The 14876-nt window shown below is 38.5% G+C and overlaps 1 long non-coding RNA gene across 2 annotated transcripts; it reads left to right on the top strand.

Annotated features, from left to right (window-relative positions):
* The first annotated feature begins 3168 nt into the window (after positions 1-3168).
* LOC107823867 (uncharacterized) lies at positions 3169-10329 on the top strand. 2 transcript variants are annotated; one of them, XR_012705565.1, is made up of 3 exons: positions 3171-3479; positions 9309-9367; positions 10002-10329. It is a non-coding gene; the product is annotated as an uncharacterized LOC107823867 (long non-coding RNA). The 2 variants fall into 2 exon arrangements; XR_012705566.1 differs by lacking the exons at positions 9309-9367; positions 10002-10329 and adding an exon at positions 7044-7424 and having other exon boundaries at positions 3169-3479.
* The last annotated feature ends 4547 nt before the right edge of the window (positions 10330-14876 follow it).

The raw sequence follows: 14876 nt of genomic DNA, 5'->3' as shown, positions 1-14876 counted from the left end.
ACCGAGTATTATAGCTTAGACCATATTTTATCTCAAATTGACAATCTTCAACGAAACTCATTTTTTGATATGTTTAACCTTTCACTTTATAAATAGTATAATACTTATAACCTCAAAAATAATCTCATTCCCGAGCTTATGTCGAATAACTTATGGCGAAACTTTAACGTACGAAAATGCGAGAAATATATGGGGTGCAACAACACTTATGTTGTATTTTTGTACGAAAATCCACGTACAAAAATATGGGGTGCAACAACACCCTTCCCCCTTAGGAACATTCGCCCTCGAATGTAAGGGTTTATAGGGAGTCTAACTCGTTGTGGATTCCGATGGAAATTTCCGGCCGAGTTTCCCCTATAAAATGGACACTAGCCAAACTTGCAAGTAGTTAAACCAAACGTATGGCCTCACAAGGTTATACAAAGCATTATGGATATGTACATTATCTGAATATCACCATTTTGTATTCAGGAAGAGTATTTTAAGCTATTGCTTACCTCGTAGATCCGTTTCACCATCTAATGCGTCCTTCATCCCCCGAACATCCTCATTATCTTCAATCTGGAGGGTAAGGGTATTTAGACTTCATCTCCTCTTCTAATTCCATGTCATTTCTTCCATATTCTTGTTCCTCCACAATACTTTGACGGAAGCTACATCCTTTGTTCTCAGCTTGTGGACTTGTCGATTTAATATAGCCACTAGCACTTCTTCATATGAGAGATCCTCTGTAACTTGTAGATCTTTGAAAGGTACGAATCGAGAAGGGTCTCCAATACATTTCCTCATTATAGCTATATGGAATATTGGATGGACAAATTCAAATTCGGATGGCAATTCTAACTCATAAGCAACCTGTCCATTTCACCGAAGAATTTTGTATGACCCTATATACCATGGAGTCAGCTTACTCTTCATAGCTTTTCACCATAAAAAAAATGACTTTTATCCCGGACAGTTTGCACAGCCAGGAAACGCTATGGAATGTGTACACCTTTTAGCAATTTGACCGATAACAAAGTCCATTAGATGTTTGAATGGTTCTCTACTAGCGAGTTCATCATCAGGTCAAGAGATTTTCCTCATCTACTGCTAATTGGATTAAGGGGTATTTATCCTTATGCCCCTATCAGAGTCATGAGGCAAGCTGGGAGGAAACAAGTTATACCCCGAGTCTCCAAGATGGTTCACTACAAAGCAAATTTCCAAGGTGATGCTATTCCATTCAAGTATGAGGCACAACACATGTGTCATATAAAGGTCATGGTGGAAAAGGTTACCATCGAGCCAGATCAATACCATGCTGGCCATGTGCACTTTTATCCTTCATGGTTGGTCGATGACATAGCAGAATAAGTCAAGCCAGGAATTGATTTGGGAAATAGGGTCATAGACGACACTGCAGAGGCCCATGTCAAATATAGGAGGTTACGCAAAAGAATTTTTAAATATGAGGCCAGTCATTTGGAACAACATAAAGCGGACATAGAAGCAATAAATGAATGGAGAGAATTCGCTACTAAATCAATGGAGAAGTTAGAGTATTTAGAGCATGGATTGATGGAACTGGAAGGGAAGATGTGAAGCCGGGTTATAGGCTGTCAAAACATGGATGGAAATGAAGGAGGTCTCCTAGCAAGGGCGTATCTGCTGCTGGACATGTGCGACCTGGAAACTTGATCGATGGAGCAAAGAAGTCCAAGCACGGAGAAGGTCTTTCTGGGACCAAGTAGATTAGGAATTATGTTTTACTTGCTTTCTAGACTTGTTTTAGGTTTTGGTTGTTAGAAGGCACATGCCACTTAGTGACGCTTTATCATTATTGTCGTTTTAGTAAAGATTCGGTTTATTTATCATATTAATGAAATAACACAGTTATTTTGCATCATTTTTCTCCAAATATATATGTCGTTTAGGCCTACCTTGGGCACAATGAGGTCCCCAAATTAGGACACAAATTTATAATTCCGCAATATGCATTTTAATAACGCAGACAACCTTTTAATACTCCTCACTAACTTGTTAACCTTTTGTTTTCTTTTTTTTCTTTTTTATTCCCATCTCCTAATGTTGGTTTGTGCATGTTGGCATCATTAGCATATCATACCATATCATGAGGTTCTCCACCTCCTCCTCCTCAAAACGATCCTAAAAGCAAAGGAAAGGCCAAAATGGATGATACAAGTAGTATCAGGAAAGATAATGCTATACATGAAGAGAATGTCGAAACTTCAGATGGACAAAGCACTCTATCACAAAATGACTTGGTTTATGGCTGGAAGAAAAGATACTGGAGTTACAAAGGGAACTAGAGCAGGTCCAAAACATGGAAAAACTTTCCCTTACCTTTACAACGTCAACACCAAAAACCCAACACCTCCCTAAAATACACAAAACCAGCATCCACAAAATCCTCCTGCACCTCACCAATATGTCGTACCACCTCAAAATCCCAATCCTCTACCAGTACTGACTCCTCCACAACATCATCATCAGCCAACCCAGTATTCACAAACCACTACCTATCACACTCCTCAGAACGCACCATAATCTATCCCCGATCCTCAAAACTCAACCAATGATCACCACTACGTCTAAATCCCTGGAGTCCATCAAAGTAACCCCATATATGTGGAAACCTTTCCCCACACTCCCCAACAAACCCTATTCATATCCATCGAAAAGGACCTACTCATGAAGAACATGGCAGAAGAACTCAAGAAGCTTACTAGTCGAGATCAAGGTGTCAAAGGGGGTAAAGGGATTGATGGTTTGAACTATGAAGATTTGTGTATTTAGCCGGACGTAGAACTAGTATGCGGAAAAATCAGAGGACTTGATTTCTCGGTCTCAAGTCATTTCGCAAAGATGCCCCGAGACCCCAAAGACAGGAAGCCACAGCCGAGTTCACGGACTCTGGGCTCGTCGAGGCCTGACTCAAAGAAGACGAGGATCGATGCCAGGAAAGAGGGGGAAGCTCCCAACACTACAAGAAAAAGGCTTATTAGGGACCAGTATTTAGCGACAATTTTTAAATATGGTCTCTAAAAGTGTAGTTAGAGGGATGAGATTTTTTTTGGTCTCTAATACCAAATTTGTTTTTTAAATACACGACTAAACTTATTCTGGTCTAAAAGAAAAATTTAATATCTGGTCTCTAATACTCAATTTTAGTGGGATAGAGACGGGAATGTGAAAGTAAAGTAAAAAAACCTCCAAAAATATTTTTTCAATGTAAAATCCCTCCAGAAATTTAGTTTTCACCCTAAAATCTCTCCCAAAAAATTAATTTCACGCTACAATCCCTAATCAAGCGGCGACTTCAACTCTCTTCAAATTTCAGTCCCTAATCAAGCGCGACTTCATCTCTTCAAAGTTCAGAAGGTTGCAAACTTCATCATTCAGAACTCGAAGGTTGCAAAATTCATCACTTCAAACTCAGAAGATTGCAAAATTCATCACTTCAAAATAAGAAGGTTGGTGTCTCTACCATTGGATTATCTGCCTAATCAAGAGAAAGATTAATTTCTTCCTCTTTTATCTGTTTTAGTTCCTTTTTTCTTCTTTTTGTTTTTTTTTCAATTAAACCAGAAATCAAAAATCGGGTTCTGTAATTTTCTATTTTTTTTGTTGTTTTCTGCAATTGGGTTGTTTAGAATAGTGATAGTTGTTGTGTGAGTGATAAAAGTGAGAATATCGGTTTAAATATGGGGCTTGTAGGTCAAGGAGGAGAAATTTTAGTTTTTTCATGTAGAGTTTCGTCTCTGCGATGGTTTTCTTCTTTGCAATTTGTGTTACAATTCTTCTGGGGACTTGTTTGAAGGGTCATGAGTTTGGCGCTATAGTAGTAATGTCACCACTGATAGAAACAATTGCTTCAGGCATTACAGCATGCGCCACTCGATCGACAACAGCTCGATCACTGTTACCTTCTTGAGCCACTAGTGTAACTCCTTGTTGCTTACTAGCATTGTTTGCTCGATTCAAATCACCTGAAGTTACCTTATCATCAACTCCTTTTTGTCTATCATTAGTCACCGACAAATCCCCTGTAATCTCCTCGATCCTAATAGCAATTTGTTGACCTTCAGCGAAGTGAAAAGTCAATAGTTTCTATTTCCTAAAACAAACTTGTGTTGATTACAAGAGAAAAGACACCTTTTTCTTCAGAGGTTTTTTTCTAGATGTCCAAACAATATCTTTTAATCCCGAAAAGATGTTCTTGTAGAACTACCATTTTTAAGGTCCAAGAATCTGCCATTTCTTTCGGTACCAAACGGTTTTAGCAAATATCTGAAAATCTTATGCAGGAACATGTGTACCTTTTAATAATGAATATAATTTGGAGTAAGGATATGTGTATTAGTAATACGTGTATATAACTACTTAATTTTGAAAGTGCATTCTTTTTACAACATTCATAACATTCTTTTGTTACTTTAATTAGTTAAAACCTTTTTTTATTTCCTATTTAAGGTTATGTCAACAAGTAAGCAATGGATGCAACTTGTTGATAACCGATTTGACGATACCTATTTAATTGGAGTGCAAAAGTTTTTGGATTATGCCTTTAGAAGAACAGGAGAATTGTCTGAAATACGTTGTCCGTGCGTCAAATGTTGTAGCACAAAATTAGGAACACGTGAGACAGTCGAGATACATTTGAAAGTATATGGAATAATTCGAAATTATACCTTTTGGTATCATCATGGTGAAGTTTTGGGTGAGACACAGTCGGAAGGCGAAGTTGATGATGATAATGAAGTAGAAGATTATGAGGATGAGGATGAAATACATGAAATGCTGAGGGATTTATATCCTAATAATGATGAAGGAACTCCGGACGTTCGTGATAATGATTTACTCGGAGATGAACCGAACGTTGAAACCAAAAAGGTTTACAGCTCATTGAAAGATTTCAAACAACCACTATACCAAAATTCGAAATGTTCAAAGCTTTCCACTTTGATTAAACTGCTTCATATAAAAGGTATGGGTCGTTAGAGCAATGAGTCATTTATAATGTTATTAAAAATGTTGAAGGATGAGTTATTGCCTGATGGAGCAAATGTGCCAAATTCATATTATGAGGGAAAGAAGGTGATTAGGTGTGAGCACGTAATTTTTTCCCTATGTGAATAACTCCCATAAATTCAAGAAAAATAAATTTTTCCCATTATTGGCAATTTCGTAGATTTTTGTGGCATTTTGTTAATTGTTTGCATTTCTTTGTGCATGTTTAATTTTGCTTAATTCATGAAAATACAAAAATACATTACATTTGCATTTAAGATTTAATTTTATATTTTTAGGTTAATTAGCAATTTAGTGGTCTTATAAAAAATGATTAAAATCACCAAAAATGACTCATTTTGTATTTTTAACTTTTTAACTTTAAATTTTGAATTTTCATTAATTTAGGATTTATTTAATTATTGAAAATATTGTGTTGAGTGATTAGTTTAATTTGGTAAGTCATTTTAGTTTAAGAGTTAATTTAAGTGTTAAATTAATTTGGTTGAAAGAAAAGAATTTTAATAATAAAAGAGTTGGAAAATTGACTTGTCTTGCGAAAATTGGGACAAGATCATTGTTACAGCCCATACAATACCCATTAAACCCGTCCGAGCCACGCCTATCCCCGGCCCAAAGCTTTCAGCCCCAGGAACCTACAAACGATGTAGTGTGGGAATAGAACTGCGTCTCTTTGAGTTCAATAAGCTTTAACAAATCCTGGCCTTTCATCTCGTTTCATCCAACGGCCTAAAATACTTCTCCATTTTTGCTTAAGACTGTCCAAATTCCCCAGAGACAAGTCAGTTCCCAAATACCCCTTCCACTTCATCTCCCCATCTCTAAACCTAGACCTGCCTCCATGAATGTCTTCTCCATCTCCGGCCAGCGGCGGAGCTCAAACCACCACCAAAATCCAACCACACAACCACCGTTCATCCCTGAGTCCCAATCCACAACCTCTTCTCCCCAGGTCCTCACCAAATCGGGTCAGTTTCAGATCTAAAACAAAGAAAAGGAGATCTTTCAAGTCTTCAAGTTCTATGAACGATTAGGCCTGAAACTACTATTGTTCGTTTGTTCTCAAAGAGAACATGTGATTGATACCAATTTTGGGTCAAATCGGAAGTTGCCGGACAAGCTTTCAATCCTGTTTGTCTCCAACCCTAGGTATTCCTTGTCCATGTTTTCCCAGCTTTTGTTTCTCCTCCATATTCATTCTTTCTTTTTCTCTTTCTTTTCTCTTTATTTCCATCTTTAATCAGTAAATTTGTATAAGCAGTCGCCATGAGTTAATCTTGGATAATTTTTGTTCGGTTTGTTTTCACTAGTTAGTATTAAAATTGATTTAGTTCTTTTGGGGCCATAATTTGAATGTTAATTTATTTGGGTCAGATTTTTGAGTTTTAGAATACTCATGGGCTGGGTGGAGTCTTGGGCCTTTGGTTTATTTTTGACCCGTCCCAACAACAACCCTAGTTTGTTTGGGTCGGCCTGACCCATAGTTGGTTTAGGTTGGGAGGGTAAATAACAAAAATTTAAAGGGTAGTTTAGGGAAGTTGGCCAATGGAATCTTACTATAACTGATTGAGAATCTTCTAGGAAAGTGGGCGAATGGATTGGTTTGCAAAGCAAATTTTAAATTGCGGTCTGAAGTGAATAGAGGGAATTTGGGGAAGGGGTAAATGCTAAGTTTGGAAACTAACCACTGCTGCCCTAAAACCCCTCTATAAAGGTCCCATTTCCTAAATTTTCAAAGGGAGTTCAGACCCTAGAAATTAGAAACGGATGAAAAATACAAACATTGAAAAAGTTTGTAGAATCAGAAAAAAATACAAATACAAATCACAAAATACTGTTACATTGAAGCTTTTTGTGTAATTCTTTGGGTTTTAAAGTTTGAAGTAATCTTTGATTCATTTTGGGCTAAGAATGGCTTGAAAGGACCGAATCTCTTGGTTGTTCAGTTTGTGTTGGTGTTGCTGATATTCTGCTGATGTTAACTCTTTGTTTTTATTTGCAATTAGGTATTCTTCAAACTATGCACAACAAGTGAATGTGAACATGTGTTGCGAGTTGAAACCTGATTGAATACAAAGTTGAATTTGACTTCTATTCCTTATGTTTCTTCTATTATTCTAGTATTCTGTAGTCAATCTAATACTAGACATGTATTTTGGCTTTCTCATGTCCTTCATATGTTGTAAAATGAATCAATTTAAGAGTTTGGGTGTGATTTTGGATTCAAGTGATTGATATTTGAACATCATGGGTTCTGATACTTGTGGTATTGAGAAAATAGCCTAGTTTAGATTAGATTTCATAGTGTATTTGTGAGTTGTCTTGAAATTGAATTCCTGCTGTGTATTGTTGAATGTCTATCGGGCTCGATATTGAGTGTTGTTCCTCAGCCTTAGCTTTGCAAGGTTTAGGCTCTTTGGGCCTGGACTTAAGGATGTTTACAAAGTGGGGAGTTACCTTACCATGTGTTGTTTAGGCCTGCTTCTCCAATCCAATAGCTCACATGATCGCTACTGCAGGGCTTGGCTCTGTTATGGGTTTGGCCGGAGGCCTCATGGCTTTCAGTTGTGCTAATTGGACTTTATACTTAAAACCATGGTTGTTTAATGTCAATCTCGCCATGTTTTGTTGATGTGGTGTGTTAAAATGTTTAATTGAGGTCTTGATTTTCTTATCATTGTTCTTAAGATTAGTTTGGGATTGAAGTTAAACTGAACGTTGTATGGTTTTGTGTTTGTATGTCATTAATACCCTTGAATTCAAACAATTTTTTTTAAAAAACAATGTAATCTAGTATGGTGATACTCATAGCCCTTTTAGCCTGTTATTGCATACTAATGAATGTAGATAAGCTTGGTGTTACACCCCAAGTTTTCATACGTGAGAGTACGTCGTAAGTCATTGATGTAAGCTCGGAAATGAGATTATATTTGGAAGAAAATAAAGTAAGTTAATCATGTTACCTTGGAGGTTACAAATATTTAAGATCATGAATAACGAGTACCAAGAGGGTTGGAAATCTTAGAAGCTAAACCAATTGAAGAAAATAAGTTTCGTCAAAAGTCGACAAGTTTAGAATATTATAACATATACTTTGGGGTGAAACTATGGTTATTAACATGATAAGGAGGTTATTCTATAATTTATTTTAGTCGTATGATAATCATTTTCTACATTTTGAAGGCAAGCAAGTTGTGGAACAAGAGTTGGCAAAGGTCATCACAAGTTACATTCATAAATTTGCTGAAATTTAGGTCAAATGTATCTAAGAATTTAACCAAATATACTTGGAATCATAGGGTGTTCTACCAACCAAATTGAAGATCTACGAGTCTAGTTTTTAATTCATTAAACCGTTCGTCAATACGACATCGGAGTAGAGAGATATTCGTGTTTTCGCGAGACCGCGCATGCAGCTCCCAATGGGACCCACTTAGGCGGTGGTTGACCTACTTCAATTTATAAATGATTTGGACGCCTATTTTTGCTCGTTTTTCAACTAATATTCGTCTCCAACTTCTCCTAACCCTCCTAAACATATACCACAAGGGTTTTAAGTGATTCCAAAGCGATTACACCATATTTCAACATCAAAACTTAGTTCTAGTGAAGAACAACACCTAATTGTGCTTAAGCTTTCTTGTATGTTGGTTAAGTTGTTAGGATGATAAACTACAAGATAATACCTGGATTAGCTTAAGTCACTTCTATGGTGTTGTATTGCTATTAAGGGTTGTTGTAAAATGAATATAACTTGGATTTTGACTTGAAGTTACTGTAGGAGGTATGTATATTGTGTTCTTGCTTGTGCCTAAGGTTATCTTGATATTGATTAAGTTAAATGGATGGGCTAGACATGAACTAGTGAATAGAGTTGCTAGTTGGGGATAGTTGAAGTTGTGGATTATTTTCGTTGTTATAAATATATGGTATAAGGCTGGAATCATTGATTAATGACTTCATTATCAAGTTAATGATACTGTTATGTTGAAGTAAGAAGTCTATAAGGATTGATAAGGGGTATACGGATTCCAATCGGACCTTCCCGCTCGTCGTAATGTAGTTGTGACTTGTTGTTGTTATATGGTGTCTTGATATTGATAATTATGTATTGATGGATTGCTCTGGTCATTGTTGTATGTATATGGTATTGGAGGAGACCCTTGTTACAAGGGAGATGCTGCCAAAATTTACGTAAACGAGCTACTAGCTTAAGTTATAGACTTAGCCTTTGCTAAGCACTGATTTTGAATCTCCTTATAATATGATAGATTGAGTTGACTTGTTTGAAGAGTTGCTTGGAAGTGATTAAGGACTCAATGGGTTTAAGGTATGTTAATGCACTTTCTTCTTTCTTTTGACATGATCTAAAGTGAAATGAATACTCTACTTCATAACGGATCTACTCCTAGCAACTAAGGTTGTCCATGCTGTTCTTTCCTTATAAAATTATTCTAAACAAGTGTGTATGATCCATAAATTCTACTAAGGTTCATATTGATGGTAGGGATGTCCATAATGTTCTTAAGTCACTCCAAAAGGTTTAGAATGTGATTCCATGAGTTGAGCATGCACTATGTATATGTATCTATTTTACTCTACCGAGTCGCGCTATAGTCGGCCGGGTACGGCAGATATTGTGTAACCACTGATCAGTTGGGTTTACCGAGCTCCACGTGGCCGGGTACGATTCTACTGAACCTTATGATGGTCGGGTATGCTTTTACCGAGTCCTCTTTGAGGCCGGGTACGATATGATGATGATGATGCCCACAGAGGCGAATGTTTTTAAAAAGTTTATGTATATATATGTATTATGCATTTCATATCATAGCCCCTAGAGGCACTCAGATGTTACAGGTTGTATCTCTTCTATCTCTCTCTTTACATTACTATTCTTGTTTATGCTTTCCTGCCTAACATACTCGGTACTTTATTCGTACTGACGTCCCTTTTGCCTGGAGACGCTGCGTTTCATTCCTGCAGGTCCCGATTGATAGGTTGACAGTCCTCCTAGTAGGGTATCAGTCAGCGAAGGTGTTGGTGCACTCCACTTGCTCCAGAGTTGCCTATTTGGTCAGTATGCTTTGGATATGTATTGATTGGTATGGTGGGGCCCTGTCCCGACCTTTATGATTTTATGTACTCTTAGAGGCTTGTAGACAGATGTCAGGTGTATGGATAATCATATGGCCTTGTCGGCCTATGTTTCGAGTTTACTAATGGTCATGTCGGCCTTATAGGCCCGTATGTCACATATATTATTTTGTATATCATGTTGGGTCTTCATATGTTGAGTGTTCCCTTATGTTTTATTCTTGTTATCTCATGACGGGTTTTCTGGCTCATTTACTCATGATAACATGTTAATAAAGATATGTTACGTTGGTACTCGGTTGAGTAAGGAACCGGGTGCCCGTCGCGGCCCTTTGGTTTGGGTTGTGACACTTGGCTAGGATTTTGAGGTTCAAATATTGACTGCATGACTATGGAAAGACTAGATCTCGAGTCTTTGATTCTTCGGCATTGCCTTAAGTCAAATTTGGGCTCCCTTTGGGCCCGATAGTTACTTTGAGTGTTGTGGCCCATAGAGCCTATGACAGGCGTGGCCCAAGGGGTTGAGAACTAGCATGATTTCAGTGAATGTGCAAACAAGAACTGCAAATTGTGTTTTTCTTGTTTGAAATAATGCTTTTACTAAGTTGAAGTGTGCTATACAATCACCTAATCTATGGCTCTCACGTCGATATCTTAACTAGTGTAGAAAATGCCTTGAACTCTCGTAGTTTGCTTTAGACCTTAATTAATTAATTGTCATAGCCACGGGTACGGTTCCCGTGACGTGGCTGTGATGTTTAATTTCTAAATTCGGAGGTACATTTATGTGACCCGATCACAATTTAATCTTGTTAATAAATAAACACGTTGTGGATCGGGGGTACGGTTCCCGTGACATGATTCCCAATGTTTAATCAAATAATTAGTTTTATAATAATTAGATTATTAAAAGCAGTTTTAAGAGGATTAAAAATTCACATGGGTTTCAAAGATGTTTTAAAATCAAATAAATAGGCCAATATAAACAATTGAGCGACCGTGCTAAAACCACGAAACTCGGGAATGCCTAACACCTTCTCCCGAGTTAACAAAATTCCTTACCCGGATTTCTGTGTTCGCGGACTGTAAAATAGAGTCAACCTTCCTCGATTCGGGATTTTAAACCGGTGACTTAGGACACCATAAATTATCCCAAGTGACGACTCTAAATTTTAAATAGATCATCCCGTTTCGATTTTCACTTAAATTGGAAGAAACTCTCTTATACCCTTCCAGGGGTGGAAAAAGAAGGTCTGACAGCTTTGGCGACTCTGCTGGGGATTGAACCCAGAATCTCAGGTTCAGGGTTCAAGAATTCAAGCTTAGAATAATTGTTATATTTGGCTTTATGTATTATCTGGCTTTATTTACATGTTTGGGCTTAATGTGCTAAATGTTGCTTTTTACCGGTTTGATATTATCTGAACTGCATATAAACTGCTACGAAACCCCTCTCTTCTAATCTTCTGAGAAGTGCATGCTGGCGTGACTTCCTTGTGTTAGTGTCATAACCTAATTAGAACGAGGTTCGGACAAGTTGCAAAGCCGAATGATCTTTTGGTTACCGGTACGCTGCCCCCCCCCCGGCTCGAGTTGTCCGCTCAAGTAAGCCAGGTCTAGAACAATACACCTAGGTCTTAAACCTAGAATAACTCAGCTTCATGTCGGATCCCTAGTAGGAACGCTTGTTTGCATCATGTGCATTTGACTTTGGAGACTCAACACAGGGGTTGGGTCTGTCTAGGACAGGTGTACCTGAAATAAAAGACCAACCTGATGCATTTTATGTGCTACCTGTGCATTTAATTTATTTCGGATTGCATGTCGACTGGCTTCAAGATTGAGTGAGGGAAACCAAAAGAAAGACCGAGTCGAGGTATGAGAGAGGATTTCATCCGTTTCCCAAAAATGATGCTCAAAATGTCCCGAAACTCTGCCAATTTTTTTTGAAAAAAAAAAGAAGAAAAAGGATTCCTTGAAAAAAGTAGTTTCTTGAAAAGAGAAGAATCAGTCCAAAATGACTTTTATTTTTTTGTTTTTATGTCAAAACTGGTCGAACTACGCGGTTTTGATTCTCACCGGATGTGGGATACGTAGGCAACCCTTATCGGGTCCAGCACCGCTTTTGAAAAAGGTTTGAAAAAATATATGAAGCGTCGTCATAATCATAAATAAAGTGGGTAATGTTGTTCTTGTCTAAATAGCCAAATGTCCCAACGGGACGCCGGAGGGCTGTTTTTGTAAGAATAGCCACAGACTGTATTTTTATCAAATTTTGGCCACTTAGCGAGCACAGCTCTAAAAACTTTCATTTCAAAGTGTTGAAGGGCCGCATTCGCAAGAGTAGCCCTCACTTCTTTATTTTTGCAAAAAATAACCCCTTTTGTCATTTTTTAAAATGAGATTCACTTCGTGTGCAAACCAATCTCCCTAATCTAAATGTGCAGAATGAGCACGAGTCAAAATTTACCAATGAAGATCATGTCCAAGATTCCGTTGGATCTACTCATGTGGTGGGAGGATTTGGGTGATGAAGGACGAGATGTGGTCAACCTTAATTTGGTAGGGCTCACCGGATTGATGAAGATCAGGCCTAAAGGAGACATAATAAAGGCACTAGTAACATTTTGGGATCCAGCTCACAACGTCCTACACTTCTCGGATTTTGAACTCACACCCACCTTGAAAGAGATAGCGGGTTATATGGGAAGTACTGAAGGTCTAAGGCATAAGTATCTGGTCGCTCCAAGAACCGTTACCTCTCACAAGTTCCTGGATTTGCTAAAAACAAGTAGGGGGTCCAGTACGCTTATTTGGTGGTCGGTTTTTCCACTCCACGCTTCATATACCAGAGGTACGGCCATGTAGAAGGATTTGACAAACCGGAGAATGGTGTTTGTAGCAAAGGGAACCGAGCAAAATGGGATGAGCATAGGCATTTCGCTTTCATGGTAGCTTACTTAGGCCTCGTGGTGTTTCCCCGGAAGGATGAGAATATTGATCTGCGGGTGGCTGGAGTCATCATTGTCTTGATTACCAATGCCAAGAGCACCCTCGCCCCTATGATAGTGTCTAATATATACTGAGCTCTCACATCTTGTAAAGCTGGGGTAGACTTCTTCGAGGGATACAATTTGCTATTACAGATGTGGATGATCGAGCATCTGTGTCACTACCCTCAGTACATGAGTTATGGGTCCGTAGAGAAAAGCTGCATTGAAGAGTTCGACACCAGGATTTTAGGGTTCAAGCTACTAGAAGGGTTTGGAGATTGGGTATCCCGCCTTCGCTCCATCACTGCGGGGCAAATAGAGTGGACACTGGGTTGGCTTCCTGTTGAAGAAATTGTGTATATTCCTGCCACCGGTCCTTATCTCCTCCTAATGGGTCTTCGAGTCATTCAGCCTTACGCTCTATACCGGGTGATGAGACAGTTGGGAAGATGCCAGGTGATGCACCCATATGAAGATCTTAGTGTGTATGCGGTCGAAGTCAGCTCTGATGGCCAATTTCATAAAGAAACAGTTTGTCATATTTGGAATGAGTGCCAGTATTTGACAGCAAACACTCGAGTGCATAACCTATCTAGAGGTGAGGTCTCACCCACCTATCTTTCCTGGTATAGAAAGAAGAACACTGCAAGGGACGAACCTAAAAGACCAACCAAAAAGCCTCACATTCAGGAATTTGTTGAAGCATTGTAAGAACAGTGGGCTTGGTTGGCCAAAGAGAATGAGTACAGGGCCACAATAGGCAAATTGGAAAAACAAGTCAGGGATCTTCAGTTTAAGAATGGTTTGCAAACCGCCGTGGATGAGGGCGAAAAGAAAAAGCTAGCTAAAGAAAATGACGCTCTCCGAGCCCAAATTCAGGAAATAAAAATAGCAGCCAAAAACCCCGCTAGTAGTACAAAAGATGAAAAGCTTATAGGGAACCTTAGTAAGAAAATGGGTGAATATGGTTTTGATCTGAACAAGGCCAAAGGAGAACTGGCATAAGATCGAACAAAATTGGCCAAAAATATGGAGGAACGAGCACGCTTGGTCAAACAGTTAAAAGAGAAATATGACAACGGAATCGTGGGGTTGAAGAAAAATATCACCATCCTTGAGAATGAAATGAGCAAGCAGGCAAAAAATTTCAAAGCCGAGAGAGAACAGTGCTATGCTTTGATGGCATAGTTAGAGGTAGACCTACAACACTTGCAAGAGCAGAATCATATCGCCACCCAAATCTTAGAAGCTAGATCCCAGTAGATTGGGCGTTTGTTGCAAGAAAAGGGAATCATAAGGGAAAGCGTCAGAAGGATCGCCGACTACATCACGATGAAATGCAGTGAGTGTGAGGACATGACCAGATCCATGTTCTTCGCCACTGTAATGATCTTTGTCAGCTAGATAATGGAGGATCTCTATCGTCTACAAGGGGATCTAGCGCATAGGCCCGTGGCAACACTGACTGATGTCCCGCGAGCCCCCGGAGCAGTTGAGGCAATGATGTATTCATGGTTTTCTTTCGAGTCTGTATTTTCATTTTCTTTGTTGGAGTCTGTTAGTCTATTTTCAAGCCTGTATTTTCATTTTTTCTTTGTTGGAGTCTGTTAGTCCATTTTCGACTCTATATTTTCATGTTTCTGTTGGAGTCTGTTAGTTCCCCTTTTCGAGTCTGTTAGTTTTTATGATTAAATTCAGTAGGATGAGTCGATTTTATTTTATGAAAATTTGAAAACCCCAAAATATTTT

The sequence above is a fragment of the Nicotiana tabacum genome, chromosome 22 (assembly GCF_000715075.1).
Source record: "Nicotiana tabacum cultivar K326 chromosome 22, ASM71507v2, whole genome shotgun sequence".
Lineage (NCBI taxonomy): Eukaryota > Viridiplantae > Streptophyta > Magnoliopsida > Solanales > Solanaceae > Nicotiana > Nicotiana tabacum.
Note: the sequence above shows the minus strand (reverse complement) of the source record. Positions and strands in the feature narration are given on the sequence as shown.